At 43.9% G+C, this 13,181-nt stretch overlaps 1 protein-coding gene across 3 annotated transcripts in view; it reads right to left on the minus strand.

Moving 5' to 3' along the window:
- Dennd4a (DENN domain containing 4A) overlaps positions 1-12,835 on the minus strand; it is a 110,859-nt gene extending 98,024 nt beyond the window's left edge. For 2 of the 3 annotated variants that reach the window (XM_045160137.1, XM_004662555.2), the window contains exon 1: positions 12,754-12,835. The gene's annotated coding sequence lies outside the window, so the exon portion shown is untranslated. Of the gene's footprint in view, positions 1-12,570; positions 12,590-12,753 lie in introns of those variants that run through there. The other variant, XM_045160136.1, reaches the window with a different exon arrangement.
- Positions 12,836-13,181: the final 346 nt, after the last annotated feature.

The raw sequence follows: 13,181 nt of genomic DNA on the forward strand, positions 1-13,181 counted from the left end.
TCCCCAGGACCCACGTTAGCCAGATGCACAAGGTGGCACATGCATCTGGAGTTCATTTGCAGTGGTTGGAGGCCCTGGCATGCCCATTCTCTCCCTCCCCCGCTCAAATAAGTAAATAAAAATAATTTTTTAAAAAAATAATAATTTTGGGGCTGGAGGGAGGCTTAGTGGTTAAGGCATTTGCCTGCAAAGCCAAAGGACCCAGATTCGACTCCCCAGGATCCACATTAGCCAGATGCAGAAGGGCGTGCATGTGTCTAGAGTTCATTTACAGTGGCTGGAGGTTCTGGTGTACCTATACTCTCTATCTCCCTCTTTCTCTGTCAAATAAATAAATAAAAATAAAATATACACATAAAAAAATTTAGCCAGATGTGTGCATGCCTTTAATCCCTCTACTCAGGAGACAGAGGTAGGAGGAGTTCGAGACCACCAGTGAATTCCAGGTCAGCCTCTCACTAGAGTGAGACCCTACTACCAAACCCCCCCACCCTGCAAAAAATTTTTTTTTGGCTGGGCATGGTGGCACACACCTTTAATCCCAGCACTCAGGAGTCAGAGGTAGAAGGATCATCATGAGTTCAAGGCCACCCTGAAACTACATAGTGAATTCTAGGTCAGCCTGAGCTACAGTGAGACCCTACCTCGAAAAACCAAATTAAATAAATAGATTAATAATAATTTTGAAAAAAATATTAATTTTGGCCAGGTGTGATAGCACACACTTTTAATGCCAGCACTCAGGAGGCAGTGGTAGGAGGATTGTGATGAGTTCGAGGCCAGTTTGAAACTACATAGTGAATTCCAGGTCAGGTAAAACCCTACCTCAAATAAAATAGAAAATTAAAAATAATAACTTTGGAGCTGGAAAAATGGCTTAGTGGTCAAGGAGCTTACTATGGAGCCTAGGTTTGATTCCCCAGTACTCATATAAGCCAGATGCACTCAGTGGTATATGCAACTGGAGTTTGTTTGCAGTGGCTAGAAGCCCTGATACACCCATATTCACTCTCTCTCTATCCCCCCCCCCCGTGTGTGTGTGTGTGTGTGTGTGTGTGTGTGCGCACGCGTGTGTGTGTCTATCTCTGCTTACAAATAAATAATTTAAATAAAAAAAGGAACATGGGGGGGGAGATATTACCATGGGATATTTTTTATAATCATGGAAAATGTTAATAAAAATTGAGAAAAATTTAAAAAAAAAGGAACATGAGAGTGAGACTCGGCTTGGGGAGGTTGGGGAAGGAACAAACAAAAAAGAAATGCTGGGCTTGAGAGATGGCTTAGCAGTTAAGGTATTAGCCTGGAAGCCTAAGGACCCAGGTTCAATTCCCCAGTACCCACATAAGCCAGATGCACATTGTGGCACATGCATCTGGAGTTGCTTTGCAGTAGCTGGAGGCCCTGACACACCTATATTCACGCACACACACACACACTCTCTCTCAAATAAGTAAATAAATACAATATAATTTTAAAAAGAAATGCTAATTGCCAGTAGTGTCAATTTCTATGTGTAACAAGATGGCACTGCTGCAGTTACTAGGAAAACTAATGGTCAACTTGCCATGACATTCTGAAGGGCTAGAAATGGACCTTTCATTTGATTAGCTAGCTGACTTTTCATTCACTGATTCCAAGCCTGGGGTGGGGAGGAGAAAAGACATAAATTAAAACATTCTAAGACCAATAGCTCAAACAGCTTATTCACTAAGTGCCAGGTACTGTTTTAAGTACTTGATTTGCATTAACAAATTTAAACTTAACAACTCTATGAACTGATTATCTTCTTCATGGTACAAGGGAAGAAGAGATAGCATAAGACATCCAGTTAGTGAAGCCAGATCCAATCCCACACAGACTGGCTCTCCAATACTGTGTTCACTGACTCAACAGTCTAACTGAGTGCACTCTCTAAGGCCAGGCACTGTTCTCTCTGCTTGAGACAGAACACCGTAGCTAGATGCTCCTCCAGGAGGGACCCGGTAATCCAGATCAGCATTTACTGAGAAGGCTTTCTGTATCACCGTGAGTTCAACACCACTCTGAGACTACATAGTGAATTCCAGGTCAACCTAGGCTACATACCTCTAAAAACAAAAATAAGGTGAAGGGGCCTGTGGAGGGGCCAAAGGCATTTGCATGCAAAGCTTGCTGGGCCAGGTTTAATTCCGTAGCACCTATGTAAAGCCAAACGGGCATTCATCTGCAGCAGCAACAGACCTTGGGGTGTCCATACACACACGAGCAAATACTAAAAATTTAAAAATGTAAGGCAGAGAAAAGATAGACAAGGAGCCTCAATATAAACCTCTGGGCACGCACTAGCACACCTCTCTGTGCCCACACACATATGCACGCACACCACATGTAAACACAAAAAAAGACTCAGCAGATAAGTTCAGATTTCAGTAAATTACTAAATGTAAGGAATGAGAGTTTTTCATGCACATTTTTTAAAAATCACTTTCATGGAAGATAAAATGAATATTGGCCCATGGGATGACAATGGTTCAAAGCAAAGACTTCAGGTAGGTGAGCAAGTTCATGTTGGATGAGAGCATGACATACGACGCCAAGTAGCAGTTAGGTACGACACTGTGAAGATGCTCTGCAGAGAGCAGTGGCTGGAAGAAGAGCCTGGGGAGTAGCTGGCAGAGTCATGATGATGAAACTCTGGGGGAGCCATAAGCCATGGACACATGAAGACTCAGCCGGCCAGCTCTGGGAGTGCCACTTGGGGGACAAGATGAAGACAAACCCTCAAAGAAAATGATCCACACACTGAGAAACTCCAGAAAACACAGAAGAGTGTCATGGAGACAAGCGAGGGGCAGTGTCCGGAAAAGTGACCACGAATACTACTGTCAGTGACTACTGAACAAGCAGGAGCAAGTCCAGTTGCATGACACAGTAAAAATCAGACTGCAGTCAGACAGAGTAAACACAAGAAAAAGAGGTCATCATCGCTGGTAAGACCAACAATTCTGTCATCTACAAAGTGACGTAACGTGTGCAGGAGGGCTCACGCTGGCTGCGTGTGGCGGGCCTCATGGACTGTCTTCACTCTGCTCACTACCTAGCCACAATGGGTACCTTTCTGCTCTCAAAAGCCCAAGCTAATTTGCACTGCAAGGCTCTGCACTGACTGTTGTCCCACAAAGGTCCCTTTTGCCTCAGCGCTTGACATGGCTGGCTGGTTCTTGTCTGTCCAATGTCATCACTCAAAAGAGGGCTTCCAACTGGGCATGGTGGCACACACCTTTCATCCCAGCACTCAGGAGGCTGAGGCAGGAGGATGGCTGTGAGTTCAAGGTCAGCCTGGAACTACATAGTGAATTCTAGGTCAGCCTAGGCTAGAGTGAGACCCTATATTGGAAAAAACCAAAAAAGAAAAATTTTTAAAAGAAAAAAGAACCAAGTGGACTACTTCTCTGACTAGAACTCAGGAAATACTACATTCATGAAAGGAGGAGTTTTGCCTGGAACCTTGCAGAGTTAAGGAACTAGGGCTGGGCAAAGGAAACTTACAACTCTTATATGTAATAGTGTTTACCCCTAAATACGCTGTGATAAGACCGGCACTTTGTCAGTGGTTGTCCTCTCCAAGCCCATGACCCCAGTTTAACCATGAGGAAAAACAAGACAAGCCAAAATGGAGGGACACTTCACAAAGTAACTGACTAGTACATGCTACAGTTGGGATCTTGGCTGTCCCCAAACGCCCACAGGTTAAAGGCTTGGTGCCCAGTGCATGGTACTGCTGCCTTACGAGGAGGGTTCTTGTGGAAGGAAGCTAGGTGGTTAGGGGAGAGCCTCTGAAGGGGCTTCTAGGACCCAGCCCCGGCCCCTTCCTCTCTCTTCCACTTCCTAGCTGGCAGGAGACGAAGGGCTCTGCTTTACCTCTTGCTCCATGCCATGATATGCTACCTAACCACAGGCCCAACCATGGGCCGCGACCAAAATAAACCTTTCTTTCCTTAAAGTTGATTACCTCAAGCACCTCAAGCATGCCGTTACAATATTGGGAAGCTGTGGCCAGGCTTAGTGGTGCACACCTTTAATCCCAGCACTCGGGAGGCAGAGGTAGGAGGATTGCTGTGAGCTCGTGGCCACCCTGAGACTACACAGTGAATTCCAGGTCAGCCTGGGCTACAGCAAGACCCTACCTCAAAAAATAAAATAACATAAAAAATAAAAAAATAATATTGGAAAGCTAAAAGAGTTTCCCTCAAAACAGTCCTCCAAAACAAAGGAAGTCTGAGATGCTGGTTGGTACAGCCCAGAAGAGCCTTATGGAGACATCATGACTTAACATGTTGTGGCTTTCCAGATGGGATTCTGGGACCAAAAAGGACTTTAAACTAAAACCTAGTAGACATATGGACTTCAGTTAATGGGAAAGTACCAATAGTGGTTCCTTAGTTGTGATGTCATACAACATCAGATACTAACAGGAGGAAATTCTAATAAATTAAATAATAAAACTATTTTTAAATTACTGCCTTAACCAGACTGATTTAAATCCGTGTGTGTGTGTGTGTGTGTGTGTGTGTGGTCTGCATCAATGTGCATGTGTTAGCAAACATATTGGAGCAGTTTGGTGTGTGCATGTGGGTGGAGGCAAGGCCATCACTGGGTACCTTCCTCAGTCACTTATTTTTGGGACAGGGTCTCTCACTGAGACTAGACTCACGGAACTGAATATACCAAACAGCCAGCCAGTGGCCCCTAACCTGTGTCCACTTCTTCAGCACTTGGAATTTTAAGTCATGCCACCAGGCTTGCCTTTTTTTGTCTTCTTTTCCTTAAGGTGGTGCCTTGCTCTAGCCCAGGGTGACCTGGAACTCACTACATCGTCTCACGGCGATCCGCCTATCTCTGCCTCTCAGGTGCAGGCTTGTCATTTTCTGTGGATGCTGGAGATCCAAACTCAGATTCTCAAGCTTACACAGCAAGCACCTTACCCACTGGCTCATCTCCCCAGCCTTCCTTTTAAGTCATGTAGAGTAGGTTAGGGAAAATACCAGAAATACAGTTATTACTGTACAAAATAATGTCAACATTGAACAGTTTATAACTCCACAGGTGTGACTTTTAAGTCACTTCATATGTACATATTTTAAAACCTTGGTTGGTTAAATAATTTATGAGTAGAAAATTCCTGTAAGCAAGAGGTACCTCAAATTTTGGACTAAAGCAAGATATAATATTAATCATATTAATAAAAATTCCCTGATGTTGATTTTTAAATAGTATTAGGTGGGTTGGAGAGACAGCTTAGCAGTTAAGGTGCTTGCCAGCAAAGCTAAAGGACCTGGGTTCAATTCCCCAGTATCCACCTAAAGCCAGATGCACAAGATGGTGCAAGCGTTTGGAGTTTGTTTGCAGTGACTAGAGACCCTGATGTGCCCATTCTCTCTTTACATATACCTGCTTATCTCTCTCCTCTCAAGTAAATAAGATATTATAAAAATAGTATTAGGTAAAATATATTTACAATACATTGCTGAAACACCTTCCCGCCTAGTCTCAGAGAAAGAAAACTGTAACAATACAGATTTTGAGAAATTACATTGGCAAGTTCACTATCAATAATATACTAATGTTCAAAATTCAGTTATAGTAAGAACTACAAGTTTGGTCCACACTGTCAGGTAAAGGTGCCAATAGTTCTGGAAACCTCAACATGAAGTAAAAATAAGCTTCTTAACACTTGTAAATATACTGGAAAGCATTTTAAAACAAGCAAATAGGGACTAGAAAGATGGCTCAGCAGTTAAGGCACTTGCTTATGAAGCCTAATGACCCAAGCTCAATTCCCCAGTACCCACATAAAGCTGGATGCACAAAGTGACACAAGCATTTGGAGTCTGTTTACAGTGGCTGGAGGCCCTGGCACACCTATTCTGTCTCTCTTCTCTCTCTCTCTCTCTCTCTCTCTCTCTCTCTCTCTCTCTCTCTGGAAATAAATTTAAAAAAAAAATTTTTTTAAACAAGCAAATAAATAAGAACCAGCTCAGTAGAAACATGTAGAGGGCTGGGAGTGTGGCTCAGTGGACAGAGAGCTTGCCCAGCATACATGCAGCCTAAGAGTCAATCCCCAGAGCTACATAAAAATCAGGAGTAGGAGTGCCTGCCTGTAACTCCAGCATTCAGGTGGTAGAGGCAGGAGGATCAGGAGTTCAAGGACAGCTTCAACTATATAGAAAGATAAGAGGCCAGCTTGAGTTATATGAGACCCTGTCTCTAATAAACAACATCCAAAGCAAGGTAACATTTTCCACTTACATGGGTTATCAAATAGGAGGGGGAGATGGAGGGGGAGGAATGAAACTAAGGAAAACAAAAAAAGATTTTAACTTCATGTAAAGTATAAAGTTCTATATTGCTCTTTTAGAATTCAGTGTGATGGCTATGATATACATAGTTCTTCTATATTAAATATGTATCTGAAGCAAAAAATGAAGTGTGTTAACTTTATATGTGGACATGTGGGTGTATATAATATATTTTGGTAGGTGTCTTTACCTCTAAAACTTCTCAAAAATCAAAATGCCTCACCTACAAAACCCTATTTATAGCACGGCATGGCAGTCATACCTATAATCCCAGCTCTCCAGAAGAGGTGGCAGCAAGATAGCAAGTTCAAGCCAGTCCAGGCTGGGTATGAAGATCTTGTCAAAAGAACAACCAACAGGGCTTCAGAGATGGCTTAGCAATTAAGGAACCTGCCTGCAAAACCAAAGGACCAGGCTTGAGTCCCCAGGACCCATATAAGCCAGATGCACAAAGTGACGCATGCGTTTGGAATTCATGTGCAGCAGCTGGCGGTGCTAGTGTGCTCATTCTCTCCCCCCACCTTCTCTCTTTCAAATAAATAAAGTAATTAAATTAAAAAAACAACCACCACCAACCAACCAACCAGCAAGCTGCACAAAAATAAGAGAGCTGGAAGATGGCTTAGCAGTTAAAGGCTTGCAAAGCCTGCTGGCCCAGGTTCAATTCCCCAGTACCCATGTAAAGCCAGACATACAAAGTGGTACATGCATTTGGAGTCTGTAGCAGCAAGAAGCCCTGGTGTACATTCGCTTTCTCTCTCTCTCTCTCTCTCTCTCTCTCTCTCTCTCTCAAATAAGTAAATAACATTAATACAGAAAGAAAAAAAATTCTTATCTTCATATTTCAGGTTTTACTTGAAAACAAAAACAGTTATGCTATGGTGTCTACACATGTATATATACTTTAACATATGTATGGAAATTGAATTTTTGCACTGAAAAAAAGTCAGGGGTTTCAGCAAAAGGAATGTTATCTCTCACTTATTACTCTTAAGTTAGTCAAAATAAAGTATAACACTAAGAGGAAAAACCCTGTGATACCTTTCTTTTTCTTGATAGTCTCTCTTCTCTTCCTACTTGTGACATTATACACACACACACATACATGAAATGTGTTTCTTTCTTTGGGCAGGGGGAGGTTTGAGGTAGGGTCTCACTCTAGCCCAGGCTGACCTAAGATTCACTATACAGTCACAGTCTATCCTCAGACTCACAGTGATCCTCCTACCTCTGCCCCCCAGAGTGCTGGGATAAAAGGTGTGCACCACCACGCCCGGGTCTACTTGTTATATTTAACTGAAGAAAACAAGAACCAAGAGTAACACACATTTTAAAAACAATCATCACAGCCACAGGTGAACATATATGCAGCCAGCCCTTCTGAATTCTTCAACCTACACTTAAATAATGTTCCAAAATGTATTTAGCTTGGTTGTCTGTAACTCAAAACAATTTGTCACTAGGAAAAAGTGACATGAGGATATTAATACCAGGAAAAAGATCCCAGAGGGTTAGCAGTGAAACAGGAAAGGCAGGGACTCGTGGTATGCTAATGGCCCCAAAAGCAAGCCCGGCTCCTCAGGCAGGCTTGGGGCAGAAATCATTCACCGTTGTATCCCACCGTAGCTAGCGGGATGTTGGCATTTCTAAACAAATACCACTGCCTCATGGCTGATGAAGTCACCAGAAAAGGTGGAGAAGTTCCCCAATAGGTGGCACTGTCAACACAGAGCAGTCTGGTGTAGGAGGCAAAGAGCCCAGGCTGGAAAGCAAGTAATGCACATTGATGCAAAGCAGCCACGGGTGGAAAACCATGTCAGGGTGGGTGCTGGGAGGAGGAGCGCGCTCTCACCTAAATCACAGCTGTCTCTCTCACTGTTTACGGCAAAGACACATCGCATTTTCAACCGGGTTTGCTAACAATGAATCCTAAGGCAGTTTCCCTGAGGGAGCAATGGTGGTTACAAGTTTAAATATTTTCTCCTGTAAGTAGGTGTCAGTCACTTCTGAACACTGCTTTGGGGCTGCTTGTGGTAAGAGAATGTGACGATGCGCACGCCTCACACTCTGACTTGGGAAGTACGCCACAGCATGTCTTAGAGGCAGGGTCATGATGCTCTTCAAGCAGACCTCGTCCTCACCAGAGAGAATGGCTACTTATCTCCTGTGGAAATCTCAATAGCCTGGCTTACTGATGTTTTAGAAAGAGAATATTTTTTAAAACACCATATGTAATATTATGCAAGTTGACTATATATATATATACATATATATATATATATGTCACTATATATATATATAAATAATGTTTTATATATATAGTTTATATATATAGTCACTATATATATATAAAAATAATGTTTTTTATATATAGTCTATATATACATATATATAGGCTATACATATATATAGTCAACTTGCATAACAATAGGATATATACATATCATACATATATATATCATATTTATATATATGTTTTTTCGAGGTAGGGTCTCACTCTAGCCCAGACTGACCAGGAATTCACTATGTATTCTCAGGGTGGCCTCAAACTCACAGTAATCCTCTTACTTCTGCCTCCCAAATGCTCAGATTAAAGGCATGCACTACCATGCCCAACTTGACTGTATATATATCGTGAATGTAAACTACAGGCTCATTTTCTTGTTCATTAGTTTATAGTTATTTAATAATAAATGTGTTTTTAGAAAAAATACTGTTATGGAATTAATTTTCAAATTATACAGTCATCTATAATTTATGTATAATATGCTACATGTATCCTAAATAATTTCCCTAAGAATAATGAACTACCACTATGGTGTTAAACCAAAATATGGGGAAAATAAACACTAACTGCTACTTTATGGATATGTTGCTACTACCTGTTATCCATATAAATATTTTACTTTTGTATAAATATATATAGAGAGAAATTGTATTTCTTAGGTGTTTTAATTTTTTTCTTTTTTGGTTTTTCAAGGTAGGGTGTTGCTCTAGCCCAAGCTGACCTAGAATTCACTATGTAGTCTCAGGGTGGCCTTGAACTCCCAGCAATCCTCCTAACTGCCTTCCGAGTGCTGGGATTAAAGGTGTGCAACACCACACCCGACTTAATTTTTTAAATATATTTAAATTTCAAAAAACTTTTCTCCTGTAACTTTTTCATGTCTTTTTCTTTTCATGATTATAAAGGCAACTGTGCCAATCCTAGCATTTAGGAGGTTTGAGGCAAGAGGCTCTTGAGTTCTGGGCCACCCTGAGCTACAGAGCAAGGTCCTCTCTCAAAAGTAATCTTTGTGGGCTAGAGAGATGGCTTAGCAGTTAAGGCGTATGCCTGAGAAGCCTAAGGACCCAGGTTCGATTCTTCAGGTCCCACGTAAGCCAGATACACATGTTGGCACATATATATGGAGTTCATTTGCAGTGGCTGGAGGCCCTGATGTGCCCACTCTCACTCTCTCTCTCCCTCTGTCTCAAATAAATAAAATGTTTAAAAAATAATCTGCATCACTATAATAACACCCCACATAAATTAGCAGCTTCTTAAATATGAAAGCTCAGTTCTTTTGGTGTGTGTGTAGTGTATGTTGTATGTAGACAGTATGCATGTGTGCATGCAGGTGGAGGCCAGAGTAGAACGTCGGTGTCCTCTTCGTTCTTCTCCATCGTTTCCTTGAAGCAGTGACTGAACCCGAAGCTGCCATTTTCCATCAGACACACTGACCAACAAGCCTCAAAGATTCTCCCGTCTGCACCCTCAGAACCCTCTCCCCACAAGAACTGGGGTTCCAGGTTTTTATATGGGTGCTGGGGATTGAACTCAGGTCCTCAAGCTTGCACAAAAAGCACTCTTAGACGCTGAGTCATCTCCCTGACCCAAAATTCTAAACCTCTCTTTTACAATTCAAACTGACACCTTCGAGATACAGTAATTAAGAATGACTGGACTCTCCACCCACCCCACCAAGTCTACTGAAAGACAATTGATCTAGGGTACTTTTTAAAACAGACAAGGAAGGAAGAAAAGCCCATTCACTTTTCTTCAGTTTGGTCACTTCTAGTAGGAAAGAGAAAGGTCCCACAAAGATAAGTCTCTGACAAAAGAGAAAGCAAAAATACCATGTCCATTTTCCTGCTAGAGCCACTTGTGTTCCCCACTTACAATAATGAGCCATCACTTTAAATAACAACACAAGATCTGTAATGTAAGATCACCTCTACCTCCATCAGTGCTTATGAAAAACTATTATGTAGAACACTTAGATTCTACAAACAAAAGATAATGTGGTTAGAAGACAGTGAGAAAGTTAAGTTTTCATCTCTGCTAAAACTTTTAGTAGTCTAGCTGGGCGTGGTGGTGCACGCCTTCAATCCCAGCACTTGAGTGGCAGAGGTAGGAGGATGGCCATGAGTTCGTGGCCACCCTAAGACTACAGAGTGAATTCCAGGTCAGCCTGAGCTAGAGTGAAACCCTACCTGGAAAAAACTTTTAGTATTCAAGTGGACTGATATGACGTACTTTGTGCTTTCCTTCTTACAGCCTCCCAATGACACTAAATGTTACTGAAGTTGCCAGAAGCAGGACAACAGTTCCAGGAACTTAAGAATCAATAACTACTCAAACCAGTGGTAATTCATGTGGACACATTCAAAAGAAATCAACATCAGTTCCCTGGCTCTCCCATGCAAACAGACAATTTACATTGCTTCACCAGACTTCAAAAATGTAAACTGGTTCACATAAGCGTGAAGTTCAAGCCAAAATTGACTCGTGTATTCCCAATATTAGGCTGGTGTCAAGATCCATTAACTTCCCTCACAAGCACATTCTTATAAAATTCCACAGTGAAGGAGGTCTGTGTTTAATCATTCAGGAAGAAGAAATTATGTAACATATATAGAATGAGCATGGTAACTATATGCCAGACTCCTTCTGAGAGCTATAGCCCAAAAGGAAATTGTGAAAAATGAAGTAAAAGTTGCCCATAATATTGACCACTTCTCCCCAGAACAAAACAAAAAACTCTCCAGAAAAAAAAGTTAAATGCAATCTTTTATTATAAGTTCAATCAGGGTTCAAATAGCTCAAATTCTACACACTTCAGTTCTCAGAAGCCGAATCCCATAACTACTAGAAACATAAACTGAACGACCTGCCCAGGAAATCTTAGGCCCCCAGAGACTATTTTATATCATAATCTCAAGGGTGCTCCAATAGATTAGTGTCACCTGGGCTACGATGTTTCAGCAGGTGTCTCCCCGGAGGGGTAAAAAAAAAGGGCAGGCAGAAAACAGACTGAGCCTGTAGATATACTAAAAACTTGTCATCTTGTTTTTTATGCCTGGGGCTATACTTTTCATTCGTGACCAATACATTGTAAAGAATAACATATTCACAGCAGAACACAATTTCTGCCCTCACGAGTTGCGGCTGGCTGACACGCGTTTTCCCCTCCAATAAATACACGCCTGTTGACTGATGCCTTTGCAAACAAAAAATAACTGTACTATAAGACAAAAACAAAACAAAAACACACAAACAAACAAAAAAAACCCCTCTTCTCTGAGGCTCTGAGGCGGAACTATACGTCTGAATGCATACATACTGGAGCAAACGAAAATCTTCCAGCACGTCTGTCATTTAAAAACAAAACAAAACAACAACAACAAAAATGGAAAGCGGTCGCTGCGACCCAATTTTAGGTCACAACCTTTTTCTCTTTTCTCTCCTCCCCACTAGAAAGCGATCGAGTTCAAAGGGAACAGTGATAACGAGGAATCACCTCCCCCCCATTCCAAAAAAAAATAGGGGAAAAAAAAACTGGCCAACTTGGATGCTGGCCGGGCTCACGCGGACTCGGAGCCCGGGGCTGGGGAAGGCTGGGCAGATGCCCAAGCAGGAGAAGGGGGGGGGGTGCCAGGGCTCCGGTAGGGCTCCCCTCCGCCTGGTGTTGAAAATACCGAGCAGGTGGGATTCCGGGAAGCCACCTCCGACTTACGTAACGGGCTTGTCCAAAAAAAAAATTTTTTTAATTAATTAATTAAATATAAAAAAAAAATTCAATCCCAAGCTCCAGGACCTCTCCCGGCCCCCACCACCCACACAACAGCAGCCCCGAATAGAAAATCTGGAAGGAAAACCCCAGAGCGCCGCACGCGTCCCATCCCGAGGCGCGCGAGCTGTCGGTCCCCTCGAGTCCCCCCAGCCGCACCATGCCCCCCCTCCTACCCCCGGCCCGGACCCCCGCGGGCTCCCGGCAGCCTCCGGGGACCGAGGGGGATGATGGAGGTCACGGCCCCCCTGCTCGCACGTCCGTCCGTCCGAAACCCCCCCGCCCCAGACTGTCACCTCTCAGGGCCGTTGACAGCTCCACATGCCGCCGAGCCCCGCGACGCCGCCCCCGCAACTCACCTCCCCGCCGCCTTCCGTCCAGCGCCCGCAGCCTGGGAGAGAGTCCGTGGAAGAGCGGCGGCGGGCGGGCGGCGGCGGCTCCGTCCACGCGACGGCGGCGGGACACGAGGGGGCTGATGACTGTCGCCGGCGCTCCGAGCCCGCTTAGCTCATCCCCCGCCCTCCCTCCCCCCCCCGCTCCCCGCGAGCCCGGCGCTCCGCCCAGGCCTGCCGTCTCAGTCAGACGGGACTCCCCCGCCCCGCGCCGTCGCCGCCGCTGCCTCCGCCTCCTTCTCCGGCTCCTGCCGCCGAATCCACCGCGGCCGGCGCCATCTTGGGAGTGACGTCAGAGCGAGGGAGGGCGGGAACTGCGCCGGTAAGCGACCAATGGGAGGCCGAGTCTGATCAGAGCGGGTCGGGGGTTGGGCGGTCGTGGGGTCCTAACGCCG

The sequence above is a fragment of the Jaculus jaculus genome, chromosome 10 (genome assembly GCF_020740685.1).
Source record: "Jaculus jaculus isolate mJacJac1 chromosome 10, mJacJac1.mat.Y.cur, whole genome shotgun sequence".
NCBI classification, from domain to species: domain Eukaryota; kingdom Metazoa; phylum Chordata; class Mammalia; order Rodentia; family Dipodidae; genus Jaculus; species Jaculus jaculus.